Raw genomic sequence first — 12,175 nt, forward strand, 5'->3', positions numbered from 1 at the left:
TTGAGCCCAACAAGTTTACTGTGGAGAAGCTGAGCATTAAGGGAGTTTGTGGGCCAAAGTGGAACCCAGACCTAAACAATATCTGCTACTAGTCTCTCCCTTGTCCATGAGATTCTAATAACAATAGCTACATTTTTCTTCTTTGAATTGACTAAGAACTTATGCTTCCTCTTCTCTCTGATTAAAATGTTCTTCCCATAGGTCTTCTCATGCCTGCCTCCCCTCACCATTCAGATTTCAGTTCAAAGGTAATGCCTCAAAGAAGACTTCTTTGTCCCTTTTAGTGTTATCCCCACCCCAATTGTTTCCTATGTCCTTACTGTAATTAATTTTACTTTAGAGCATGTATTATCAACCTGATTTTCTATTATTTATTTTATATAGTGACTTTTTACTTCTTTCTACTATTTAATTTATGCTTTGTTATTATTTTTTTGAGAAAGAGAGTACAAGCAGGAGGAAGGGCAGAGGGAGAGGGAGAGAGGGAATCCTAAGCAGGCTTCATGCTCAGCATGGAGCCCAAATGTGGGACTCACTCAATCTTATGACCCTGAGGTCATGACCTGAGCTGAAATCAAGAGTCAGGTGCTTAAGAGACTGAGCCACCCAGGTGCCCCAACTTTGTTATTTATTTCTATATATGTATTTATTTATTTGGTGCATATTATATATTCATTTTTTATTTTATTTGTCTCTTTTGTTCATTTTCTCTACCCTCAGTGTCTAGAACAATGTTTGGGACATAGTAGGGGCTAAAAATATATTCCTTGAGTTCAGGAGCAAACAATATTCCTCCAACAGCAGAGCAGCAGTTCTCAAATACATACCTTAAATTCCAAGTCTCTTTTGGAAGTGTCAGTGGTGTACAAAAGCAGATATAAACTTGTTTATACTTTGACAACTTTCAGCAATCAAACACCATGCTGTGACTTTCTTTTATCTTTTATTCAATTAACAAATGCTTATTGAGCACCTAAGGGAAGAAGAATATAGAAAAGAGCCCTGGGCCCATGTTCCAGTCTTTATTCTTCTGAACAAATTCTAAAGTATTACTGAGAAAATAAACAGGCAATAACATCAAAGAAAGTTCTGAAAAGGCTGGGCAATAACAGGGAGAGGTAGACTCCCTACAAGATACTAAAAATTTCATAAAGAACACCATCAATGGATAAATGGATAAATGGAATATTACACAGCCATAAAAAGAATGAAAGCTTGCCATTTGCTACAACAATATAATGCTAAGTGAAATAAGTCAGTCAGAGAAGAAAAATACTATATGATTTCACTCATATGTGGAATTTAAGAAACAAAACAAACAAACAAAAAAGAGATCAAAAAGGACTCTTAACACAGAGAACAAACTGGTGGTTGTCTGGGAGGAGGTGGGAGGATGTGTAAAATAGGTGAAAGGGATTAAGTGTACACGTAAACTGATGAGCACTGAATAGTGTATAGAATTATCACATCCTTATATTATATAGTTGAAACTAATACAACGTTGTACATTAATTATATTTCAATAAGAATAACCTTTATGAAGTAACAGTAATAGAAATACAATGGGAAGGAGGAGTTAAGATGGCAGAGTAGTAGGGGGACTCTATGCTTGCCTCATCCCTTGAACACAGAAAAATATCAAATCATTCTGAACACCCAAGAAATTGATCTGAGGACTGAGAGAACAATGTGTACACCTAGAGGGAGAAAAATGACCACACTGTGGAAGGTAGGAGCTGCAGAGTTGATTTGGGGGAGAAAAGAACTGCAGGTGCTGTGGAGGGGAGCCCTGATCATGGAGAGAGGAGTGAGAAAGTTAGAGAAAGAGTGAAAGCAGCATGCAAGGGGTTACATAAGAAAAACTCTTCCCCAAAACCATTGACTGCTAAAAGGAGAGTGGCTCAAAGTCTGAAGTTCTTGAAGTCCCTACTATTGCCAGGATTATACCTGGCAGGCTTAGTGGTTCTCTGGTGGGGAAAGAGTTGGAGGCCAGGGAGTGGGCAGTGTGGTCTGAGGATTCCCTGGGTCAAAGGGAGAGAAACAGTTTCCCTTCTTGAAGTGCATTTGGGAGAGGTGACACAGCCTCTCTGGGGACAAAAGAGCTGGGCACCAGTATGCTGTCTTGTTCATTAGCATAGGAACAGAGACACTTGCTGAGGAGAGCAAACCTTAGTGCTGGCTTTTTGCTGCACTTTACCTCAAACTCTGAACCACTGTTCAGTCTTGCAACTGCTTTTCTTGGACAAACTTGCACCAGACACAGTGGGTGGCAAGACCCTCCCCCAGAGGATAAGTGTAGGTCTACACTGCACCAGGTCCCTAAAATTTGGAGTTTTGAAACCTAGCCATGCACCTGAGATGAAATACAGGAGTATTATGCCTCCCAGGAGGAAGACAGCTTAGATACAGGGTGAAGGCAGGGATTTGATGGAAGCCAGAGACACAAGAGGGGAGATTGTTTGCTCTTCTTTGAGGCCTTCCCGAGGAGTGGTGGGCATGAACTCCCCACTCATGGGATGAGAGAGTAGGCAAAGGCCATTTTCCCCCTTCCAATCAGCACTGATAGACTTCAGTGAGCAACACAGCATTCCCCCTTTCCCCACCCAGTGGAGGCCAGAGACACTTATACCAAGTCCCACCCCACTGCACCCTGCAGGTGGCACCTTTAGAAGGGCAAGCCTGATTGAGAACCAGCACAACAGGCCCATCCCCCAGAAGATGAGCACAAATCCCTTGAATATACCAAGTCTATTGATCATAGAATACTGCAAAGCTTCAGCTCTAGGTGAAATAGGACCCAGCTTCTTTTGACAAGCAGACCAAAACACACATAGTTAAAAGTTCCCACAGGGCGGAGAAGATTCAAACACTCCTCACTGCAGGCAAGGAGAAAGTCTTCACAGGACTGACCTGAAGAAAGGAACAGCCAAAACACAATAGAAGAGTGCATATTCTGAAACATTCCCTGAAGGACATGCCCAAGACAGAATAGGACCCCTTCTTAATATAACCATCAATCTCAGGAGCAGGAATATAACAGGCTTTCCCAATACATACACTAAGAAACAGTGATCTAGACAAAATGACAAGATGGAGGAATTAACTCCAAAAGAAATTACAGCCAGGGATTTAATCAAAACAGATATAAGTAAGGTGCCTGAACTAGAATTTAAAACAGCAATCATAAAGATACTAGCTGGGTTTTACAACAGCATAGGAGACCCTGGAGAATCCCTTACTACAGAGATAAAAGACTAAAAACCAGTCAGACCAAAATAAGAAATGCTATAACCAGGATACAAAACTGACTGGATACAATGACAATAAAGATGGATGAAGCAGAAGAATGAATCAGTGATGTAGAAGATGAAATTATGGACAATAATGAAGCTGAAAGGAAGAGGGAAAGAAAAGTATTGGATCATGAATGGGATTTAAGGAACTCAGCAACTACTTAAAGTGTAATAACATTAGTATCACAGGGGCGCCTGGGTGGCTCACTCGTTAAGCATCTGCCTTTGGCTCAGGTCATGATCCCAGGGTCCTGGTATCAAACCTCACATCAGGCTCCCTGCTCATTTGGGAGCCTGCTTCTCCCTCTCCCACTCCCCCAACTTGTGTTCCCTCTCTTACTGTGTCTCTCTCTGCCAAATAAATAAATAAAATCTTTAAAAACAAAAACAAAAAGATTAGTATCATAGGAGTCTCAGAAGAGGAAGAGAGGAAAAAGGGAGGAGAAGGTTTATTTGAACAAGTTATAGCTGAGAACTTCCCTAATCTGAGGAAGAGAACATACACTGAAATCCAAGAGTCACAGAGAATTCCTATCAAATTCAACAAAACCCGGCCAATACCAAGACATACTATAATCAAATTTACAAAATACACAGACAAGGAAAGAATCCTGAGAGCAGCAAGGGAAAAAAGTCCTTAACCTACAAGAAAAGGTAAAGCAGATTCACAGCAGATCTGTCCACAGAAATTTGGCAGGACAGAAGATACTGGCAGGACACCTTCAACGTGCTGAATATGAAAACTATGCAGACAAAAATACTTTATCCAGCAAGGCTGTCATTCAGAATAGGAAAGGTAAAGAGTTTCCCAGACAAACAAAAGCTAAAGGAGTTTTTGACCACTAAACCAGCCCTGCAAGAAATATTAAAGGGGACTTTTTGAGTGGGGAAGAAAGACCAAAAGCAACAAAGATTTGAAAGGAATAGAGAACAACACCAGAAACACTAACTTTACATGTAACACAATGGCACTAAATTCTTATCTATCAAAAATCACTCTGATTGTAAATGGACTAAATTCTCCAATCAAAAGACATAGGGTCAGAGAAAGACAGATACTATATGATTTCACTCATATATAGAATTTAAGAAACAAAACAGATGAACTTGGGGGAAGAGAAAGAAAAATAAAATAAGATGAAAAAAGAGAGGAAGGCAAGCCATAAGAGACTCTTAACTCTAGGAAAAAACCTGAGAGTTGCTGGAGGTGGGGGGAAGGGGTAACTAGGTGATGGGCATTAAGGTGGATGCAATGATCAGGGGGTTTTATATGCAACTGGTGAATCACTAATTCTTTTTTTAAATATTTTTATATTTTTAAAATTTCTTTTCAGTGTACCAGAATTCATTGTTAATGCACCACACCCAGTGCTCCATGCAATATGTGCCCTCTCTAATACCAACCACAGGCTCACCCAACTTCCCACCCTCCGCCCCTTCAAAACCCTCAGATTGTTTTTCAGAGTCCATAGTCTCTCATGGTTCATCTCCCCCTCCAATTTCCCCCAACTCCCTTCTCCTCTCCATCTACCCTTGTCCTCCATGTTATTTCTTATGCTCCACAAATAAGTGAAACCATATGATAATTGACTCTCTTTGCTTGACTTATTTCACTCAGCATAATCTCTTCCAGTACCGTCCATGTTGATACAAAAGTTGGGTATTCGTCCTTTTTGATGGAGGCATAATACTCCATAGTGTATATGGACCACATCTTCCTTATCCATTCGTCTGTTGAAGGGCATCTTGGTTCTTTCCACAGTTTGGCGACCGTGGCCATTGCTGCTATAAACATTGGGGTACAGATGGCCCTTCTTTTCACTACATCTGTATCTTTGGGGTAAATACCCAGTAGTGCAATTGCAGGGTCATAGGGAAGGTCTATTTTTAATTTCTTAAGGAATCCCCACGCTGTTTTCCGAAGTGGATGCACAAACTTGCATTCCCACCAACAGTGTAAGAGGGTTCCCCTTTCTCCACATCCTCTCCAACACACGTTGTTTACTGTCTTGTTAATTTTGGCCATTCTAACTGGTGTAAGGTGGTATATCAATGTGGCTTTGATTTGAATCTCCCTGATGGCTAGTGATGATGAACATTTTTTCATGTGCCTGATAGCCATTTGTAAGTCTTCATTGGAGAAGTGTCTGTTCATGTTTTCTGCCCATTTTTTAATGTGATTATCTGTTTTTTGAGTGTTGAGTTTGAGGAGTTCTTTTAAAGATCTTGGATATCAGCCCTTTGTCTATGTATTAATCATGAATATCTTCTCCCATTCCGTGGGTTGCCTCTTTGTTTTGTTGACTGTTTCCTTTGCTGTGCAGAAGCTTTTGATCTTGACGAAGTCCCAAAAATTCATTTTCACTTTTGTTTCCTTTGCTTTTGGAGACATATCTTGAAAGAAGTTGCTGTGGCTGATATCGAAGAGGTTACTGCCTATGTTCTCCTCTATGATTCTGACGGATTCCTGCCTCACAGTGAGATCTTTTATACATTTTGAGTTTATCTTTGTGTATGGTGTAAGAGAATGGTCGAGTTTCATTCTTCTACATATAGCTGTCCAATTTTCCCAGCACCATTTATTGATCTCTTCAATAAATGTGTCTTTTTCCACTGTGTATTTTTTCCTGCTTTGTCGAAGATTATTTGACCATGGAGTTGAGGGTCCATATCTGGGCTCTCTACTCTGCTCCACTGGTCTATGTGTCTGTTTTAATGCCAGCACCATGCTGTCTTGGTGATCACAGCCTTGTAGTAAAGCTTGAAATCAGGCAATGTGATGGGCCCCAGTTTTGTTTTCCTTTTTCAACATTTCCTTAGCAATTTGGGGTCTCTTCTCCATACAAATTTTAGGATTGTTTGCTCCAGCTCTTTGAAAAATGCCGGTGGAATTTTGATTGGAATGGCATTGAAAGTATAGATTGCTCTAGGCAGTATAGACATTTTAACAATGTTTATTCTTCCAATCCATGAGCGTGGAATGGTCTTCCATCTTCTTGTGTCTTCCACTCTTGTTCAACATAACCACTCTTGTTCAACATAGTATTAGAAGTCCTAGCAACAGCAATCAGACAACAAAGAGAAATAAAAGGTATTCAAATTGGCAATGAAGAAGTCAAACTCTCTCTCTTCACAGATGACATGATACTTTATATGGAAAACCTAAAAAACTCCACCCCCAAACTACTAGAACTCATACAGCAATTCAAGTCAATGTACAGAAATCAGTTGCTTTCTTATACACTGACAATGAAAATACAGAAAGGGAAATTAGAGAATTGATTCCATTTACTATAGCACCAAGAACCATAAGATACCGGGGAATAAACCTAACCAAAGAGGTAAAGGGTCTGTACCCGAGGAACTACAGGACACTCATGAAGGAATCACTAAATTCTATCCCTATAGCTAATAATACAGGATATGTTAGCTAAATTGAATTTAAATAAAGAATTTTTTTAAAGACATGGGGTATCAGAATGGATAAGAAATCAAGGCCCATCTATATGATGCCTACAGGAGACTAATTGCAGACCTAAAGATACCTGCAGATTGAAAGAGAGGGGATGGAGAACCATCTGTCATGTTAATGGATGTCAAAGAAAGCCCGAGTAGCCATACTTATAACAAACAAATGAGATTTATAAATCAAAGACTATAACAAGAGATGAAGAAGGGTGCTATATCATAATGAAGGAGTCTATCCATCAAGAAGATCTAATAATTATAAATATATGCCCAACTTGGGAGCACCCAAATTGTATAAATAAATTAATAAGAAACTTAAAGAAACTCATTGATAATAATATAATAATAGTAGGGGACTTTAACACCCTACTTACTGCAATGGAAAGATCATCTAAGCAGAAAATCAAAATGGAAACAGTGGCTTTGAATGACACACTGGACCAGAAGGACTTAACAGGTATATTCAGAACATTTTATCCTAAAGCAGCAGATACGTTCTTTTTGAATGCACCTGGAACATTCTCCACAATAGATCACATACAGGGTCACAAATCAGCCCTTAACAGGGACAAAAATATGGAGATCATACCATGAATATTTTCCGACCACAAGGCTATAAAACTTGAAGTCAAGCACAAGAAAAATATTGAAAATACCACAAATAAATGGAAGTTAAAGAACATCCTACTTAAGAATGAATGGGTTAACCAGAAAATTAAAGAAAAAATTTAAAAAATACATGGAAGCAAATGAAAATAAAAATAGGATAGTCCAGAACCTTTGGGATACATCAAAGGCTGTCCTAAGAGGGAAGTATATAGTAATATAGGCCTACCTCCAAAAGCAAGGAAAGTCTCAAATATAAAACTAACTTTACACCTACAGGAGACAGAAAAAGAACAGCAAATAAAGCCTAAATCCAGCAGAAGAAGGGATATAATAAAGATTAGAGCAGAAATAAATGATAAAGAAACAAATAAACAGAACAGTAGAACAGATCAATGATACCAGGAGCTGGTTCCTTGGAAGAATTAATAAAATTGATAAACCAGTAAACAGACTTATCAAGAAGAAAAGAGAAAGGACCCAAATAAATAAAATCACAAACACCACCACAGAAATACCAACAATAACGAGTTCCTGGGTGACAAAGTCGGTTAAGTGTCTGCCTTCGGCTCAGGTCATGATCTTGGGGTCCTGGGATTGAGCCCTGCATTGGGCTTTCTGCTTGGTCAGGCATCTACTTCTCTCTCTGCCTTCACCCCTCTCCATGCTCACACTCTCTCTCTTGCTTGCTCTCTCTCTGAAATAAATAAAATAAAATCTTAAAAAAGATAAACCATATAAAAATGCTATGAAAAATAATTTGTCCACAAATTGGACAATCTGGAAGAAATGAATAAATTCCTAAAAACATACAAACTACCAAAGCTGAAACAGAAAGAAATAGAAAACCTGAAAAGACCCATAACCACCAAGGAAATTGAAGCAGTAATCAAAAATCTCCCAACAGGGGCGCCTGGGTGGCTCAGTGGGTTAAAGCCTCTGCCTTCAGCTCAGGTCATGGTCTCAGGGTCCTGGGATCGAGCCCCGCATCGGGCTCCCTGCTCAGTGGGGAACCTGCTTCCCTTCCTCTCTCTCTGCCTGCCTCTCTGTCTACTTGTGATCTCTGTCTGTCAAATAAATTAATTAATTTAAAAAAAAAAATCTCCCAACAAAGAAAAGTTCAGGTCCGTATAGGTTCCCAGGGCAATTCTACCAGACATTTAAAGAAAAGTTAATACCTAACCTTCCCAAATTGTTCCAAAAAATAGAAATGGAAAGAAAACTTCCATTCTACAAGGCCTTCCATTCCATGAAGGCTTCATTCTATGAGACCAATTACTTGATTTCAAAACCAGATAAAGACCACAATAAAAAGGAGAATTATAGGCTAATATCCCTGATGAACATGAATGCAAAACTCAACAAGATACTAGCAAAGTGAATCCAACAGTACATTAAAAGAATTAGTCACCACGATCAAGTGGGATTTATTCCTGGGCTGCTGGGGTGTTTCAATATCTACAAATCAATCAGTGTGACACACCACATTAATGAAAGGATAAGAATCATATGATATTCTTAACAGATGCAAGAAAAGCATTTGGCAAAGCAGCATCTTTTCTCAGTAAAAACCTTCAGTAGCATAGGGATAGAAGGAATATACCTCAACATCATAAAGGGCATATATGAAAGACCCACAGCAAATACCATCCTCAATGGGGAAAAACTGAGAGTTTTTCAGGAAAAGGACAGGGATTTCCACTCTCACCACTATTATTTCACATAGTGCTGGATGTCCTAGCCTCAGCAATCACACAACAAAAAGAAATCAAAGGTATCCAAATTAGCAAAGAAGAAGCCTAACTTTTGGTCTTCCCAGAAGACATGATACTCTATGTAGAAAACCTGAAAGTCTACCAAATAATTGCCAGCACTAATACATGCATTCAGTAAAGTTGCAGGATACAAATTCAATGTACAGAAAGTTCTTGCATTTCTACACACCAATAATGAAGCAGCAGTAAGAGAAATCAAGGAATCAGTCCCATTTGCAACTGCACCAAAAACCATAAGATACCTAGAAATAAACCTAACCAAAGAGGTAGAAGATCTATATGCTGAAATATATAGAACACTTGTGAGGGGCACCTGGGTGGCTCAGTGGGCTGGGGCCTCTGCCTTCGGCTCGGGTCGTGGTCCCAGGACCCTGGGGTCGAGCCCCGCATCGGGCTCTCTGCTCGGTGAGGAGCCTGCTTCCTCCTCTCTCTCTGCCTGCCTCTCTGCCTGTTTGTGATTTCTGTCTGTCAGATAAATAAATAAAATATAAAAAAAACACTTGTGAAAGAAATTGAAGAGGACACAAAGAAATGGAAAAACATCTCATGCTCATGGGTTAGAACAAACATTGTTCAAATATTTATACTACCCAAAGCAATCTACACATTTAATGCAATCCCTATCACCAGCATTTTTCAAGAGCTAGAACAAACAATCCTAAAATCTGTATGGAACCACAAAAGATCCTGAATAGCCAAAGCAATCCTGAAAAATAAAAGCAAAGCTGGAGGCATCAGAATTCTGGACTTCAAGCTAAATTACAAACTATAGCCATCAAGATAGTATGGGACTGGCACTAAAACAGACACATAGATCAATGAAACAGAATAGAAAGCCCTGAAATGGACCCACAACTATATGGTCAACTAATCTTGGACAAAACAGAAGAGAATATCAATGGAAAAAAGTCTCTTCAACAAATGGTGTTGGGAAAACTGGAGAGCAACATGCAAAAGAATGAAACTGGACCACTTTCTTACACTGTACACAAAAATAAATTCAAAATGAATTAAAGACCTAAATGTGAGACAGGAAACTATTAAAATCCTAGAGAAGAACACGGGCAGCAACTTCTTTGACCTCAGCCATAGCAACTTCTCACTAGACACGTGTCTAGAGGCAAGGGAAACAAAAGCAAAAATGAACTATTGGAACTTTATCAAGATAAAAAGCTTCTGCACAGCAAAGAAAACAATCAACAAAACTAAAAGGCAACCTACAGAATGGGAGAAGATATTTGCAAATGACATATCTGATAAAGGGTTAGTATCCAAAATCTATAAAGAACTTATCAAACTCAACACCTAAAAACCAAATAGTCCAGGGACACCTGGGTGGCTCAGTTGGTTAAGCAGCTGCCTTCGGCTCAGGTCATGATCCCAGCGTCCTAGGATCGAGTCCCACATCGGGCTCCTTGCCCCGCAGGGAGCCTGCTTCTCCCTCTGCCACTCTGTCTGCCTGTGCTCGCTCTCTCTCTCTCTCTCTCTCTCTCTGACAAATAAATAAATAAAATCTTAAAAAAAAAACCAAATAGTCCAGTTAAGAAAAAGGCAGAAGACATTTTTCCAAAGAAGACAGCCAGATGGCTAACAGACAGGGAAAGAGGCTCAGCATCAGAGAAATGCAAATGAAAACTACAATGAGGTACCACATCACACAGTCAGACTGGCTAAAATGAACAACTCAGTAAACAACAGATGTAGGTGAGGATATGGAGAGAGGGGAACCCTCTTACACTGTTAGTGTGAATGCAAACTTGTGCAGCCACTCTGGAAAACAGTATGGAGTTTCCTCAAGAAGTTAAAAATAGAACTAACCTACAACCTAGCAATTGCTCTTCTAATTTTATAGTTTCAGGTCTCACATTTAGGTTTTAATCCATTTTGAGTTTATTTTTGTGTATGGTGTAAGAAAGTGGTCCAGTATCATTCTTTCGCATGTAACTGTCCAGTTTTCTCAGCACCATTTGTTGAAGAAACTGTCTTTTCCCCATTGTAAATTCTTGCCTCCTTTTTTGTAGATTAATTGACCATATAAGCATGGGTTTATTTCTGAGATCTCTATTCTGTCCTATTGATCTATATCTCTGTTTTTGTTTGGGTACCTTTTTATTTTGATTAATACAGCTTGGTAGTATATTTTGAAATCTGGAATTGTGATACTTCCAGCTTTGTTCTTTTTTATCAAGATTGCTTTGGCTATTTGGGGCCTATTTTGGTTACATACAAATTGTAGTATTTGTTCTAGTTCTATAAAAACGCTATTGGTATTTTGACAGGGATTGCATTAAATCTGTAGGTTGCTTTAGGCTATATGGGCATTTTAACAATATTTGTTCTTCCAGTACATGAGCATGGAATATATTTCCATTTGTGTCATCTTCAATTTCTTTCATTAGTGTTTCATAGTTTTTGGAATATAGGTCTTTCATCGCCTTGGTTAAGTTTATTCCTAGATATTTTATAATTTGTGGTGCAATTATAAATGAAATCATTTTCCTAATTTCTTTTTTTGCTACCTCATTATTGGTCTATAGAAATACAACAGATTTCTGTATATTAATTTTGCATTCTATAGTTTTGCTGAATTTGTTTATCAGTTCTAATAGTTTTTTAGTGAAATCTTTAGGGTTTTCTATATATAATATCACAAATAGTGACAGTTTTATTCTTTCCTGACAATTTAGATTCCTAAAATAGTTATATCCTTTGACCTAGAAATTCCATTCCTGAGAGTCAATCCTAAGAGAATAATTCAAGAGAAAGAAAAGCTACATGTAAAATATTTTTATAATAGTAAGACCACAGAAACACCTAAAACATAACAACATGGTAAAGGCTTTGCAAATTTCAAGTGATAATTATGAAAACTGTACAGAAACATGACACTATATGTTAAAGGTGAGGAAACTGAGGCACAGGAATGCGAAGTCAGTTATTCAAGTTCACCCTGTCAGTTAAGTGGTAAAGCTGGAAATTGAACTCAAGCAATGCAGCAATCAGAGTCTGGGTGTCTTAGTCTTCTCAGTCTGC

The sequence above is a fragment of the Martes martes genome, assembly GCF_963455335.1.
Source record: "Martes martes genome assembly, chromosome: X".
NCBI lineage: Eukaryota > Metazoa > Chordata > Mammalia > Carnivora > Mustelidae > Martes > Martes martes.